The 13,822-nt window shown below is 24.0% G+C and overlaps 1 protein-coding gene across 1 annotated transcript in view; it reads left to right on the top strand.

The window, feature by feature from the left end:
• Positions 1-10,034: 10,034 nt before the first annotated feature.
• The window catches only part of LOC6046418, a 53,904-nt gene continuing 50,116 nt past the window's right edge, over positions 10,035-13,822 (top strand). Inside the window, 1 exon segment of the mRNA XM_038267008.1 lies at positions 10,035-10,518. The gene's annotated coding sequence lies outside the window, so the exon portion shown is untranslated.

Here is a 13,822-nt window from a genome sequence, read left to right as displayed (position 1 = left end):
GTTTGGTAAGTTTTAGCCGGAACAGCCCGGATCAGCCAAGTGAGTGTTATAGAGTGAACCACATTGGCCACCACCAACAGTTCTTACTTAGGGAGCGTTCTTTTATTACGTAACGCGAAAAATCGGACTTTTAGAGCCCCTTTCCCCCCCCCCCCTCGTAACAAAATTTCCATACAAATTTTAAAAATTTTGTATGGAGCGTAACACGGCCTCCGACCCCCTCCCCCTACTGCGTTAAGTAATAAAAGAACGCTCCCTTACGGGACAACTTAACAGTCCGGACCCGAAGCAAAAAAACCCCTGTTCAACCCGAAGGCTGCAAATTTTTTTCCATTTTTATGCATTTTTTTTTTTCGATGTATCAACTATGGTCCCCTTGGAACGAACTGTAGGAGCTTTTCTGTCAAGAAGGACCGCGTAGATAATTTTTCAAAATTGACTTAAAAATCCACTTTAAACTCTTTGTGTTCGTACAAAGGGTCATTGTACTCAGAAAAATAAATATATAGCTAAACTGGTTCATCAAAAGAACTTAAAATATAAAAAAAATATATAAAACAATTGAAACAATTAAAACAATTTAAACAATTGAAACAATTTGAACAATTTAAACAATTTAAACAATTTAAACAATTTAAACAATTTAAACAATTTAAACAATTTAAACAATTTAAACAATTTAAACAATTTAAACAATTTAAACAATTTAAACAATTTAAACAATTTAAACAATTTAAACAATTTAAGCAATTTAAACAATTTAAACAATTTAAACAATTTAAACAATTTAAACAATTTAAACAATTTAAACAATTTAAACAATTTAAACAATTTAAACAATTTAAACAATTTAAACAATTAAAACATTTTAAACAATTTAAACAATTTAAACAATTTAAACAATTTAAACGATTTAAACAATTTAAACAATTTAAACAATTTAAACAATTTAAACAATTTAAACAATTTAAACAATTTAAACAATTTAAACAATTTAAACAATTTAAACAATTTAAACAATTTAAACAATTTAAACAATTTAAACAATTTAAACAATTTAAACAATTTAAACAATTTAAACAATTTAAACAATTTAAACAATTTAAACAATTTAAACAATTTAAACAATTTAAACAATTTAAACAATTTAAACAATTTAAACAATTTAAACAATTTAAACAATTTAAGCAATTTAAACAATTTAAACAATTTAAACAATTTAAACAATTTAAACAATTTAAACAATTTAAACAATTTAAACAATTTAAACAATTTAAACAATTTAAGCAATTTAAACAATTTAAACAATTTAAACAATTTAAACAATTTAAACAATTTAAACAATTTAAACAATTTAAACAATTTAAACAATTTAAACAATTTAAACAATTTAAACAATTTAAACAATTTAAACAATTTAAACAATTTAAACAATTTAAACAATTAAAACATTTTAAACAATTTAAACAATTTAAACAATTTAAACAATTTAAACAATTTAAACGATTTAAACAATTTAAACAATTTAAACAATTTAAACAATTTAAACAATTTAAACAATTTAAACAATTTAAACAATTTAAACAATTTAAACAATTTAAACAATTTAAACAATTTAAACAATTTAAACAATTTAAACAATTTAAACAATTTAAACAATTTAAACAATTTAAACAATTTAAACAATTTAAACAATTTAAACAATTTAAACAATTTAAACAATTTAAACAATTTAAACAATTTAAACAATTTAAACAATTTAAACAATTTAAACAATTTAAACAATTTAAACAATTTAAACAATTTAAACAATTTAAACAATTTAAACAATTTAAACAATTTAAACAATTTAAACAATTTAAACAATTTAAACAATTTAAACAATTTAAACAATTTAAACAATTTAAACAATTTAAACAATTTAAACAATTTAAACAATTTAAACAATTTAAACAATTTAAACAATTTAAACAATTTAAACAATTTAAACAATTTAAACAATTTAAACAATTTAAACAATTTAAACAATTTAAACAATTTAAACAATTTAAACAATTTAAACAATTTAAACAATTTAAACAATTTAAACAATTTAAACAATTTAAACAATTTAAACAATTTAAACAATTTAAACAATTTAAACAATTTAAACAATTTAAACAATTTAAACAATTTAAACAATTTAAACAATTTAAACAATTTAAACAATTTAAACAATTTAAACAATTTAAACAATTTAAACAATTTAAACAATTTAAACAATTTAAACAATTTAAACAATTTAAACAATTTAAACAATTTAAACAATTTAAAGAATTTAAAGAATTTAAAGAATTTAAACAATTTAAACAATTTAAAGAATTTAAACAATTTAAAGAATTTAAACAATTTAAACAATTTAAACAATTTAAACAATTTAAACAATTTAAACAATTTAAACAATTTAAACAATTTAAACAATTTAAACAATTTAAACAATTTAAACAATTTAAACAATTTAAACAATTTAAACAATTTAAACAATTTAAACAATTTAAACAATTTAAACAATTTAAACAATTTAAACAATTTAAACAATTTAAACAATTTAAACAATTTAAACAATTTAAACAATTTAAACAATTTAAACAATTTAAACAATTTAAATAATTTAAACAATTTAAAAAATTTAAACAATTTAAACAATTTAAACAATTTAAACAATTTAAACAATTTAAATAATTTAAAGAATTTAAAGAATTTAAAGAATTTAAAGAATTTAAAGAATTTAAAGAATTTAAAGAATTTAAAGAATTTCAAGAATTTAAAGAGTTTAAAGAATTTAAAGAATTTAAAAATTTAAAGAATTTAAAGAATTTAAAGAATTTAAAGAATTTAAAAAATTAAAGCATTTAAAGAATTTAAAAATTTAAACAATTTAAACAATTTAAAATTTAAAGAATTTAAAGAATTTAAAGAATTTAAAGAATTTAAAGAATTTAAAGAATTTAAACAATTTAAAGAATTTAAAGAATTTAAAGAATTTAAACAATTTAAACAATTTAAACAATTTAAACAATTTAAACAATTTAAAGAATTTAAGCAATTTAAACAATTTAAACAATTTAAACAATTTAAACAATTTAAACAATTTAAATAATTTAAAGAATTTAAAGAATTTAAAGAATTTAAAGAATTTAAAGAATTTAAAGAATTTAAAGAATTTAAAGAATTTAAAGAATTTAAAGAGTTTAAAGAATTTCAAGAATTTAAAGAATTTAAAAAATTTAAAGAATTTAAAGAATTTAAAGAATTTAAAGAATTTAAAAAAATTAAAGCATTTAAAGAATTTAAACAATTTAAACAATTTAAACAATTTAAACAATTTAAACAATTTAAACAATTTAAACAATTTAAACAATTTAAACAATTTAAACAATTAAAACATTTTAAACAATTTAAACAATTTAAACAATTTAAACAATTTAAACAATTTAAACGATTTAAACAATTTAAACAATTTAAACAATTTAAACAATTTAAACAATTTAAACAATTTAAACAATTTAAACAATTTAAACAATTTAAACAATTTAAACAATTTAAACAATTTAAACAATTTAAACAATTTAAACAATTTAAACAATTTAAACAATTTAAACAATTTAAACAATTTAAACAATTTAAACAATTTAAACAATTTAAACAATTTAAACAATTTAAACAATTTAAACAATTTAAACAATTTAAACAATTTAAACAATTTAAACAATTTAAACAATTTAAACAATTTAAACAATTTAAACAATTTAAACAATTTAAACAATTTAAACAATTTAAACAATTTAAACAATTTAAACAATTTAAACAATTTAAACAATTTAAACAATTTAAACAATTTAAACAATTTAAACAATTTAAACAATTTAAACAATTTAAACAATTTAAACAATTTAAACAATTTAAACAATTTAAACAATTTAAACAATTTAAACAATTTAAACAATTTAAACAATTTAAACAATTTAAACAATTTAAACAATTTAAACAATTTAAACAATTTAAACAATTTAAACAATTTAAACAATTTAAACAATTTAAACAATTTAAACAATTAAAACATTTTAAACAATTTAAACAATTTAAACAATTTAAACAATTTAAACAATTTAAACAATTTAAACAATTTAAACAATTTAAACAATTTAAACAATTTAAACAATTTAAACAATTTAAACAATTTAAACAATTTAAACAATTTAAACAATTTAAACAATTTAAACAATTTAAACAATTTAAACAATTTAAACAATTTAAACAATTTAAACAATTTAAACAATTTAAACAATTTAAACAATTTAAACAATTTAAACAATTTAAACAATTTAAACAATTTAAACAATTTAAACAATTTAAACAATTTAAACAATTTAAACAATTTAAACAATTTAAACAATTTAAACAATTTAAACAATTTAAATTTAAATTTAAACAATTTAAACAATTTAAACAATTTAAACAATTTAAACAATTTAAACAATTTAAACAATTTAAACAATTTAAACAATTTAAACAATTTAAACAATTTAAACAATTTAAACAATTTAAACAATTTAAACAATTTAAACAATTTAAACAATTTAAACAATTTAAACAATTTAAACAATTTAAACAATTTAAACAATTTAAACAATTTAAACAATTTAAACAATTTAAACAATTTAAACAATTTAAACAATTTAAACAATTTAAACAATTTAAACAATTTGAACAATTTAAACAATTTAAACAATTTAAACAATTTAAACAATTTAAAGAATTTAAAGAATTTAAAGAATTTAAACAATTTAAACAATTTAAACAATTTAAAGAATTTAAACAATTTAAAGAATTTAAACAATTTAAACAATTTAAACAATTTAAACAATTTAAACAATTTAAACAATTTAAACAATTTAAACAATTTAAACAATTTAAACAATTTAAACAATTTAAACAATTTAAACAATTTAAACAATTTAAACAATTTAAACAATTTAAACAATTTAAACAATTTAAACAATTTAAACAATTTAAACAATTTAAACAATTTAAACAATTTAAACAATTTAAACAATTTAAACAATTTAAACAATTTAAACAATTTAAACAATTTAAACAATTTAAACAATTTAAACAATTTAAACAATTTAAATAATTTAAACAATTTAAAAAATTTAAACAATTTAAACAATTTAAACAATTTAAATAATTTAAAGAATTTAAAGAATTTAAAGAATTTAAAGAATTTAAAGAATTTAAAGAATTTAAAGAATTTAAAGAATTTCAAGAATTTAAAGAGTTTAAAGAATTTAAAGAATTTAAAGAATTTAAAAAATTTAAAGAATTTAAAGAATTTAAAGAATTTAAAGAATTTAAAAAAATTAAAGCATTTAAAGAATTTAAAAAAATTAAAAAATTTAAACAATTTAATGAATTTAAAGAATTTAAAGAATTTAAAGAATTTAAAGAATTTAAAGAATTTAAAGAATTTAAAGAATTTAAAGAATTTAAAGAATTTAAAGAATTTAAAGAATTTAAAGAATTTAAACAATTTAAACAATTTAAAGAATTTGAAGAATTTAAAGAATTTAAACAATTTAAACAATTTAAACAATTTAAACAATTTAAACAATTTAAACAATTTAAAGAATTTAAGCAATTTAAACAATTTAAACAATTTAAACAATTTAAACAATTTAAACAATTTAAATAATTTAAAGAATTTAAAGAATTTAAAGAATTTAAAGAATTTAAAGAATTTAAAGAATTTAAAGAATTTAAAGAATTTAAAGAGTTTAAAGAATTTAAAGAATTTAAAGAATTTAAAAAATTTAAAGAATTTAAAGAATTTAAAGAATTTAAAGAATTTAAAAAAATTAAAGCATTTAAAGAATTTAAAAAAATTAAAAAATTTAAACAATTTAATGAATTTAAAGAATTTAAAGAATTTAAAGAATTTAAAGAATTTAAAGAATTTAAAGAATTTAAAGAATTTAAAGAATTTAAAGAATTTAAAGAATTTAAAGAATTTAAACAATTTAAACAATTTAAAGAATTTGAAGAATTTAAAGAATTTAAACAATTTAAACAATTTAAACAATTTAAACAATTTAAACAATTTAAAGAATTTAAGCAATTTAAACAATTTAAACAATTTAAACAATTTAAACAATTTAAACAATTTAAATAATTTAAAGAATTTAAAGAATTTAAAGAATTTAAAGAATTTAAAGAATTTAAAGAATTTAAAGAATTTAAAGAATTTAAAGAATTTAAAGAATTTAAAGAGTTTAAAGAATTTCAAGAATTTAAAGAATTTAAAAAATTTAAAGAATTTAAAGAATTTAAAGAATTTAAAGAATTTAAAAAAATTAAAGCATTTAAAGAATTTAAAAAAATTAAAAAATTTAAACAATTTAATGAATTTAAAGAATTTAAAGAATTTAAAGAATTTAAAGAATTTAAAGAATTTAAAGAATTTAAAGAATTTAAAGAATTTAAAGAATTTAAAGAATTTAAAGAATTTAAAGAATTTAAAGAATTTAAAGAATTTAAAGAATTTAAAGAATTTAAAGAATTTAAACAATTTAAAGAATTTGAAGAATTTAAAGAATTTAAACAATTTAAACAATTTAAACAATTTAAACAATTTAAACAATTTAAACAATTTAAAGAATTTAAGCAATTTAAACAATTTAAACAATTTAAACAATTTAAAGAATTTAAACAATTTAAACAATTTAAAGAATTTAAAGAATTTAAAGAATTTAAAGAATTTAAAGAATTTAAAGAATTTAAAGAATTTAAAGAATTTAAAGAATTTAAAGAATTTAAAGAATTTAAAGAATTTAAAGAATTTAAAGAATTTAAAGAATTTAAAGAATTTAAAGAATTTAAAGAATTTAAAGAATTTAAAAAAATTAGAGAATTTAAAGAATTTAAAGAATTTAAAGAATTTAAAGAATTTAAAGAATTTAAAGAATTTAAAGAATTTAAAGAATTTAAAGAATTTAAAGAATTTAAAGAATTTAAAGAATTTAAAGAATTTAAAGAATTTAAAGAATTTATAGAATTTAAAGAATTTAAAGAATTTAAAGAATTTAAAGAATTTAAAGAATTTAAAGAATTTAAAGAATTTAAAGAATTCAAAGAATTTAAAGAATTTAAAGAATTTAAAGAATTTAAAGAATTTAAAGAATTTAAAGAATTTAAAGAATTTAAAGAATTTAAAGAATTTAAAGAATTTAAAGATTTTAAAGAATTTAAAGAATTTAAAGAATTTAAAGAATTTAAAGAATTTAAAGAATTTAAAGAATTTAAAGAATTTAAAAAATTTAATAGATCCAAAGACTTTTATGAACATAAAGAATTTAAAGAATTTTCAATTTTTAGATTTTTAAATTTAAAGAATTTATGATTTTGAGATTTTGTAATTTTTATTTTTTTGATTTTCAGATTTTTAAATTTAAAGAATTTTAGATTTTTATATTTTTTAATTTTTGAATTTTTTAACCTTTAGATTTTTTAAACATAAACCGGGCGGGAGGTATGGCGATTGTCCACGATCCATATAAAAAAGTTTTTTTTGTATGGACTATTGTCAACGAGGGGTGGGGGTAATTCCCAAAAAAGTGTCCACGTGGTTTTTGGATGGTCCCTTTTAAGATATAAGAATTTTAGAATTTTAGATTTTTAGATTTTTAGATTTTTAGATTTTTAGATTTTTAGATTTTTAGATTTTTAGATTTTTAGATTTTTAGATTCTTAGATTTTTAGATTTTTAGATTTTTAGATTTTTAGATTTTTAGATTTTTAGATTTTTAGATTTTTAGATTTTTAGATTTTTAGATTTTTAGATTTTTAGATTTTTAGATTTTTAGATTTTTAGATTTTTAGATTTTTAGATTTTTAGATTTTAGATTTTAGATTTTTAGATTTTAGATTTTTAGATTTTTAGATTTTTAGATTTTAGATTTTAGATTTTTAGATTTTAGATATTTAGATTTTTAGATTTTAGTTTTTAGATTTTTAGATTTTAGATTTTAGATTTTTAGATTTTAGATTTTTAGATTTTAGATTTTTAGATTTTAGATTTTTAGATTTTTAGATTTTAGATTTTAGATTTTAGATTTTAGATTTTTAGATTTTTAGATTTTTAGATTTTTAGATTTTTAGATTTTTAGATTTTTAGATTTTTAGATTTTTAGATTTTTAGATATTTAGATTTTTAGATTTTTAGTTTTTTAGTTTTTTAGATTTTTAGATGTTTAACTTATTCCTTTCTTCTGCAGGGGTTGCTGGACGATCGTGAGATTTGTTTGATTATATCTAGCTTGGTGCATGCCGCTCGTGCCATTCCATTTGGTCTAATTCGATGACCATGATCCGTTGTGGTTGGCCAGAGACCACAACCATGTTGTTGGTTGATTGCGGCGACGTCGTCGGCGATTAACCTTGGCTGGATTATTTCGAAGAAGAAACTTCGATGTGTAGCAGGGTGAGTAGAAGTAGAATCTTAAGTTGAAATCCAGCCTAAGTGCTCTCTCTTTCCAATTTTAGTACAAAAACCGGAGGAAACATCGGTTTGGCAGAATCGAGAGGAAAGATCAAATTCTACGTAGTTGGAAGTATTCAACGGTCTGCCCTTGGTGGCGAGGAAAAGCTACTGGGACCCCGACGTGTGTCCCAATCCAACTGTGTCCCATAATCTGCTGGAAGTAAGTAGTCTTAAGATATATTCATGTTTCATCAGGCTAACCACCACTTTCTACAGGTCGGAGTCTTCCATCTATTCGGCGACTCCAAGCAGTATCTTCCAAAATGCCGATTGTCAAGGCGCCTGCTGTTCGCTCATGTCTGACTAACCGGACTTCTTTGAGCTGATGCTGCGCACCAACGCGGTCACTCTGACTTCGCCCGATGAGTACGTCGCATATGATTCGCTCCAAGTGCTGATCTAAAAAGGCAGCGGGTAAGTTTCTCAAGCTCAAACTCATTTGTACATTCACTAATCTCTCTCCTAATCCATTCAGCTCTTTGAACATCAGAAATGCCAGCGGATTTTTGGATGCCAGCTCATCACGGCTACAAACCACCTGCTTACACTGCGCGAATACTTAAGGGCTCCGCTTCGTCGGTCCAGAAGTGATTCTGTCCTCGCCAAAGGAGTTCGTCAACCCGACTACGCAGCGAAACCGACAAGCCACGTTCCGGCATCAATTTGGATGTTAGACCGTCCGCATGTGCTGGCCCAAACTGACGGAATTTACCACTAGTCTCTTAGATTTTAATCCTCATTAAACCTAAATCGAGTGTACACGTTTGTGTGCAACTAAATTTTGAAAATAAAAGAAATTTTATGCAAATAAATAGTTTTCTGGTATGATTTACTATTCCGAAACAGTTTAAAACTATAACGGCCAATTTGAAAAGCATAATATCGACGCTATATCGATACTTTGCAAATTGCATACATTTAGGCGCATTCTAACCGTGAAATTGATGTTGCCGAAATCGACAACATTTTTTATCGATTTCGTTGCAATTGTTACCGGACGACTGGTCGAAAACATTCCGAAACGAATTTTAGAACGAATCGACAACAATGTTGTCGATTTCGCGGACAGGATTTCTATCCGTGTATGTACAAGCATTGTTCAGCACTCATCAAAAGCTCATCTAAGATCCAAATCATCAAGAAAAAATAATAACAATCGCCATCGCTCTCTTTACATCAAAGCTCGATATTTTATGAATGAAAAGCTCTGCTCGCACTTTACTCCAGCACAACCATTGATGGCGGCTAGCCAAAACGTAAACAGAGAGTTTCTCAGAAGGGAAATTCACCCAAGCAAAAAAAGATAAAATCAAAATAAAATCCTCAAAAAAAAAAAACTTCCCAAACAGAGAATATTTCTCGAAGAGAGCGCGCCCCAGCCGCGCCGGCGCGCCAAATTCGCTACATCGGTGTATCGGTGGCCGTCCTGACACCGTGGCCAAAAGGTGCCGTGTCAGTGACGAGAGAGACCCCATTCGCGACACAAGTGCCCAACCAGCTCCTAACTAAGAGGGCAGCCCCCCTTGTCTTCAGGACAGCAAAATTGAGGACTCTGGGTCAAGAGCAAGAAGTGTCACCTGGCTGCTCTGTGCTGGCAGGTTCCATGGCGGAGCGTGGCCAATGTCTGAAGAGTGGCGACCACTCCGACAGGGAGGGCTTTTTGTGAAGTGTTCTGGGTAATTTTAAGGAATCCCGGAAGGTCAGCTGCTTCGAAAGGGGGAAAAAAAGTGTAGTGTCTTGTCAATTTTCCCACCGCGAAAAAAGGGAAAACCCAGGAAATTGAAGTCTGTGATAAGTGAGTTTTTCCACCCCGACGACGGGGACACGTCCCGGAACCTAATTAAAAAGTTGCCAGTGGAAATCGAGTGAAGTGAAGTGAGTCGTTTTTCCTCCTGTTAGCAAAAAAGCACTGGAATGGTGGCAGAAGCAGAAGCAAAAAAGTGAGCATCAAGACAACACTTTATTAGCAGTAAAAGGCGTCTTTTAATTGTTCGTCTGCACCACGAATGCAGGAAATTCAGCATCCAGAATGGGGTTATTCGTGAAATTATTGTGTGGTGACATAATCCTGGAGCGTCCTCATTTTTTTTCGCTTGAATCCACACTCGAAAGCTTCTTGAAATATACATAGCAGCAGGAAAAGTCAAAAAAAAAAGAACAGGAAAAATAGGATACATTCATTGTGGCACAATGTGAAGAGGCAAGGGAAAGCCGATATGATTTGCCTGATCGATTTTTCGCACACCAGGGGGGGCAGTATGTAAGTGTGTGTGTATTGGATGTGTGGGTGGGTTTGTGTGTGCTTTTCCTGATTCTGGCTGGCTGGCTGCCGTGTTGTGTAGCCACCTTCGCAAGCGAAAATGGCCTTCTCCGAACAGGAGAGAGTGACAAATTTGTGAAACATGGAATTGCAAGTTATGGTTGGATTAAGACAAAAAATCCATATTTTTTGCTTTGAAAAGGAATTGTCTTAAAAAAAAAACTCTTTTTTCAACCCTCTACTACCCAACCCCGTTTCCGAACTGGCTTTAGTCTGAAAATTTGCCAAAATCCATTTTCGAATATTTTTTTACATTCAAGAGAATCGGAAATAATTAGGGTTAGTGCATTTTAATGATTTCGCGGACAGCGTGAAATTTGAAGATTTCCGTGAAATCCCGTGAAATTTATCAATTTTCTCAATTCAATTCTAACAACATAATAAATATTGCATTCATAAAGACTAAATTTCATTAGTTTTCAATTGAAAAGCGTGATATGAATCATTTTGAGAATTATTGTTAGCATAACATTCATTAACATGAAATTGATACAACATTTTTTTTCATGAAATTATTTTTTTATTAGGTCCTTTTCTGTACCAGGACCTGGTTAGGATCGAGTCGGCTTTTGTAATTACATTTTTTTAAAGCTAAGAGTAATTACAGAGGATCTTGTTTGAAAATGTTAGTGGGAGGGGAGCCGATTTAGAAAATACAACATTTACTGAGAAGTGAATGCTGCGAATACTTAAATGATGTTAACAAAAATCAGTAAAAGAAAAAAAATATTCTCGGGATTTATTTTTTGTAAATTTTATCTTTTTTAACCAAAACTTGTTAAAATTGAATGAACAAGTATTATAAGTCGTACATTAAAAAAGAGGATCAATAAATGACAATACACATGCCCTATATTTTGTTTTCAAAATATATAAAGGTAGAGCAATTCCATTTGAAAGGAGCCTAAACCGAAAAAAAAGTTCTCCGATCGGGCTCAAAATTTGTCTGGGGGTTCTTTGGCCAAAATAATTAGACCCGTTTTTTTTGTTTGGCCATTAGGGTGACCTACGCCGTATAAGGGTGGTCCGAAAAATTGCCATTTTCGTTGATTTAAGCAAAAACCACTTTTTTTCAAAAAATCATATCTCCGAGCCATTTCATTCGATTTGAAAAAGTTGTATGAAAACTTAAAATGGCGTTTTGGCCGTGTTTGGACCAAAGAGCCTATGTCTGAAAATATTTTTATCGGATTCCTCAGAAAATATCACATAACATATCAAAAAATTCGAACCCTACGTTTCCGAGATATACATTTTTGAAAATAAAAACTGAGTTTTTCGACGCGCCACTCGCAAAAACAGGAAAATTACGAAATCGGCAAAAAACTATATTTTTTTTCACTAAAACAGCGATAACTTAAAAATTTCAGCGATGACCTATACATGTTAGGGTACCAAAAGTTGCGTATTTTAATTACAAAAATTTTGGTACCCTAACATGTAGAGGTCATCGCTGAAATTTTTAAGTTATCGCAGTTTTAGTGATAAAAGTATTTTTTTGCAGATTTCGTCATTTTTCTGTCTTTGCGCGTGGCGCGTCGAAAAACTGAGTTTTTATTTTCAAAAAATCATATCTCGGAAACGTACGGTTCGACGTCGCCAATTTTGTTAAATTATATGTGAAATTTTTCGAAGAATCGAAAAATATTTTCAGACATAGGCTCTTTGGTCCAAGCACGGTCAAAACGCCATTTTAGACTTTCATACGACTTTTTTCACATGGTCAGCTAGATTTTTGAAACTTCTTACTATTTTTCCCAAATAGTCAAACTCATCACCTTTCTTTTGCGTCTAAGACAGCTAAAATCGGATTAAATGACGCGGAGATATGATTTTTCGAAAAAGTGGTTTTTGCGAAAATCGACGAAAATACCACCCTTAAACGGCGTAGGTCACTCTGACGGCCAAACAAAAAAAAATACGGGTCTAATTATTGTCCGTTCCTCTCGAAGGTACACGCCGCGCGTCATTTCAGAATGTGCCGCAGACACAGTTGCCAGCAATTTTCTGCACTTTTGGTGCAATAAAAAAACATACCCGGCAATAATGCCATGCAATTCGAAGAAGAAGATCAACAAAAACAAAACGCGTCGTATGGGATTTGACAGCGCGCACAGCGCGCATTTGCCGAAGGTGCGGCGCGTCGTTTTGAGGCTGGTATGCCGCGTGTCTTTTTCGGGAATACTTTTATTTATTTATTTGAATTTATTTATTTATTTATCATCTTTGCAGACTTTAGGGTTTCTTACTAACTAAGCAACAAAATTCTACTTCTAAACATAGATTTACACACATTAAAGTCAAAATTTTCCAAAATAGTCGAGTGATTGAACTTTCTACAGCAGGCGTCAAGAGGGTTTTGGTGTCCGTAGTTCGTCGTGTGTCTTGGTATGTCGAGAAGCTGATGGTTCCGAAGTTCTCTTGAGGGAACTCGGATGTGGACTTCTTCGAGTAGGTCACTGCAGTCGCAATATTTCAGACAGGGAACTCTCAGAAAAATGTTGAGCCCGATCCGAGCACTTTTGTATTTTTTTTTTTCATGCTGTTTTCGTAGGGAATTGCTGTATATAACAATAATACTACCATCCATAAACCAAGTGGAATTTTATTTTGAAATAAGTAAAAGTTTTTTTGTCCGTTCAAATTATGTTAAGATTGTTTTTTAAGTTTATTGAAAAATAATTTATAATCAAGCATGAAAAGTAATTTCTGTGTTTTTAACATAACATTTTCAAAGTTATTTTAATATTTTCCACGTTTCCCGAAATTTCCGTGAAATTTGATGTTTTGAAATTAAGGTTCGCGTGAATTTAAAATTTTTGAGCGTGAAAAATCACTAAGCCCAGAAATAATGTTTTTAAAATCTTTATTTTTTGGGATCAACTAAGCCGTGTTTTTGATATACATTATAAAAATGCAAAAGA

Source organism: Culex quinquefasciatus, chromosome 1, assembly GCF_015732765.1.
Source record: "Culex quinquefasciatus strain JHB chromosome 1, VPISU_Cqui_1.0_pri_paternal, whole genome shotgun sequence".
Taxonomy (NCBI): Eukaryota; Metazoa; Arthropoda; class Insecta; order Diptera; family Culicidae; genus Culex; species Culex quinquefasciatus.
Note: the sequence above shows the minus strand (reverse complement) of the source record. Positions and strands in the feature narration are given on the sequence as shown.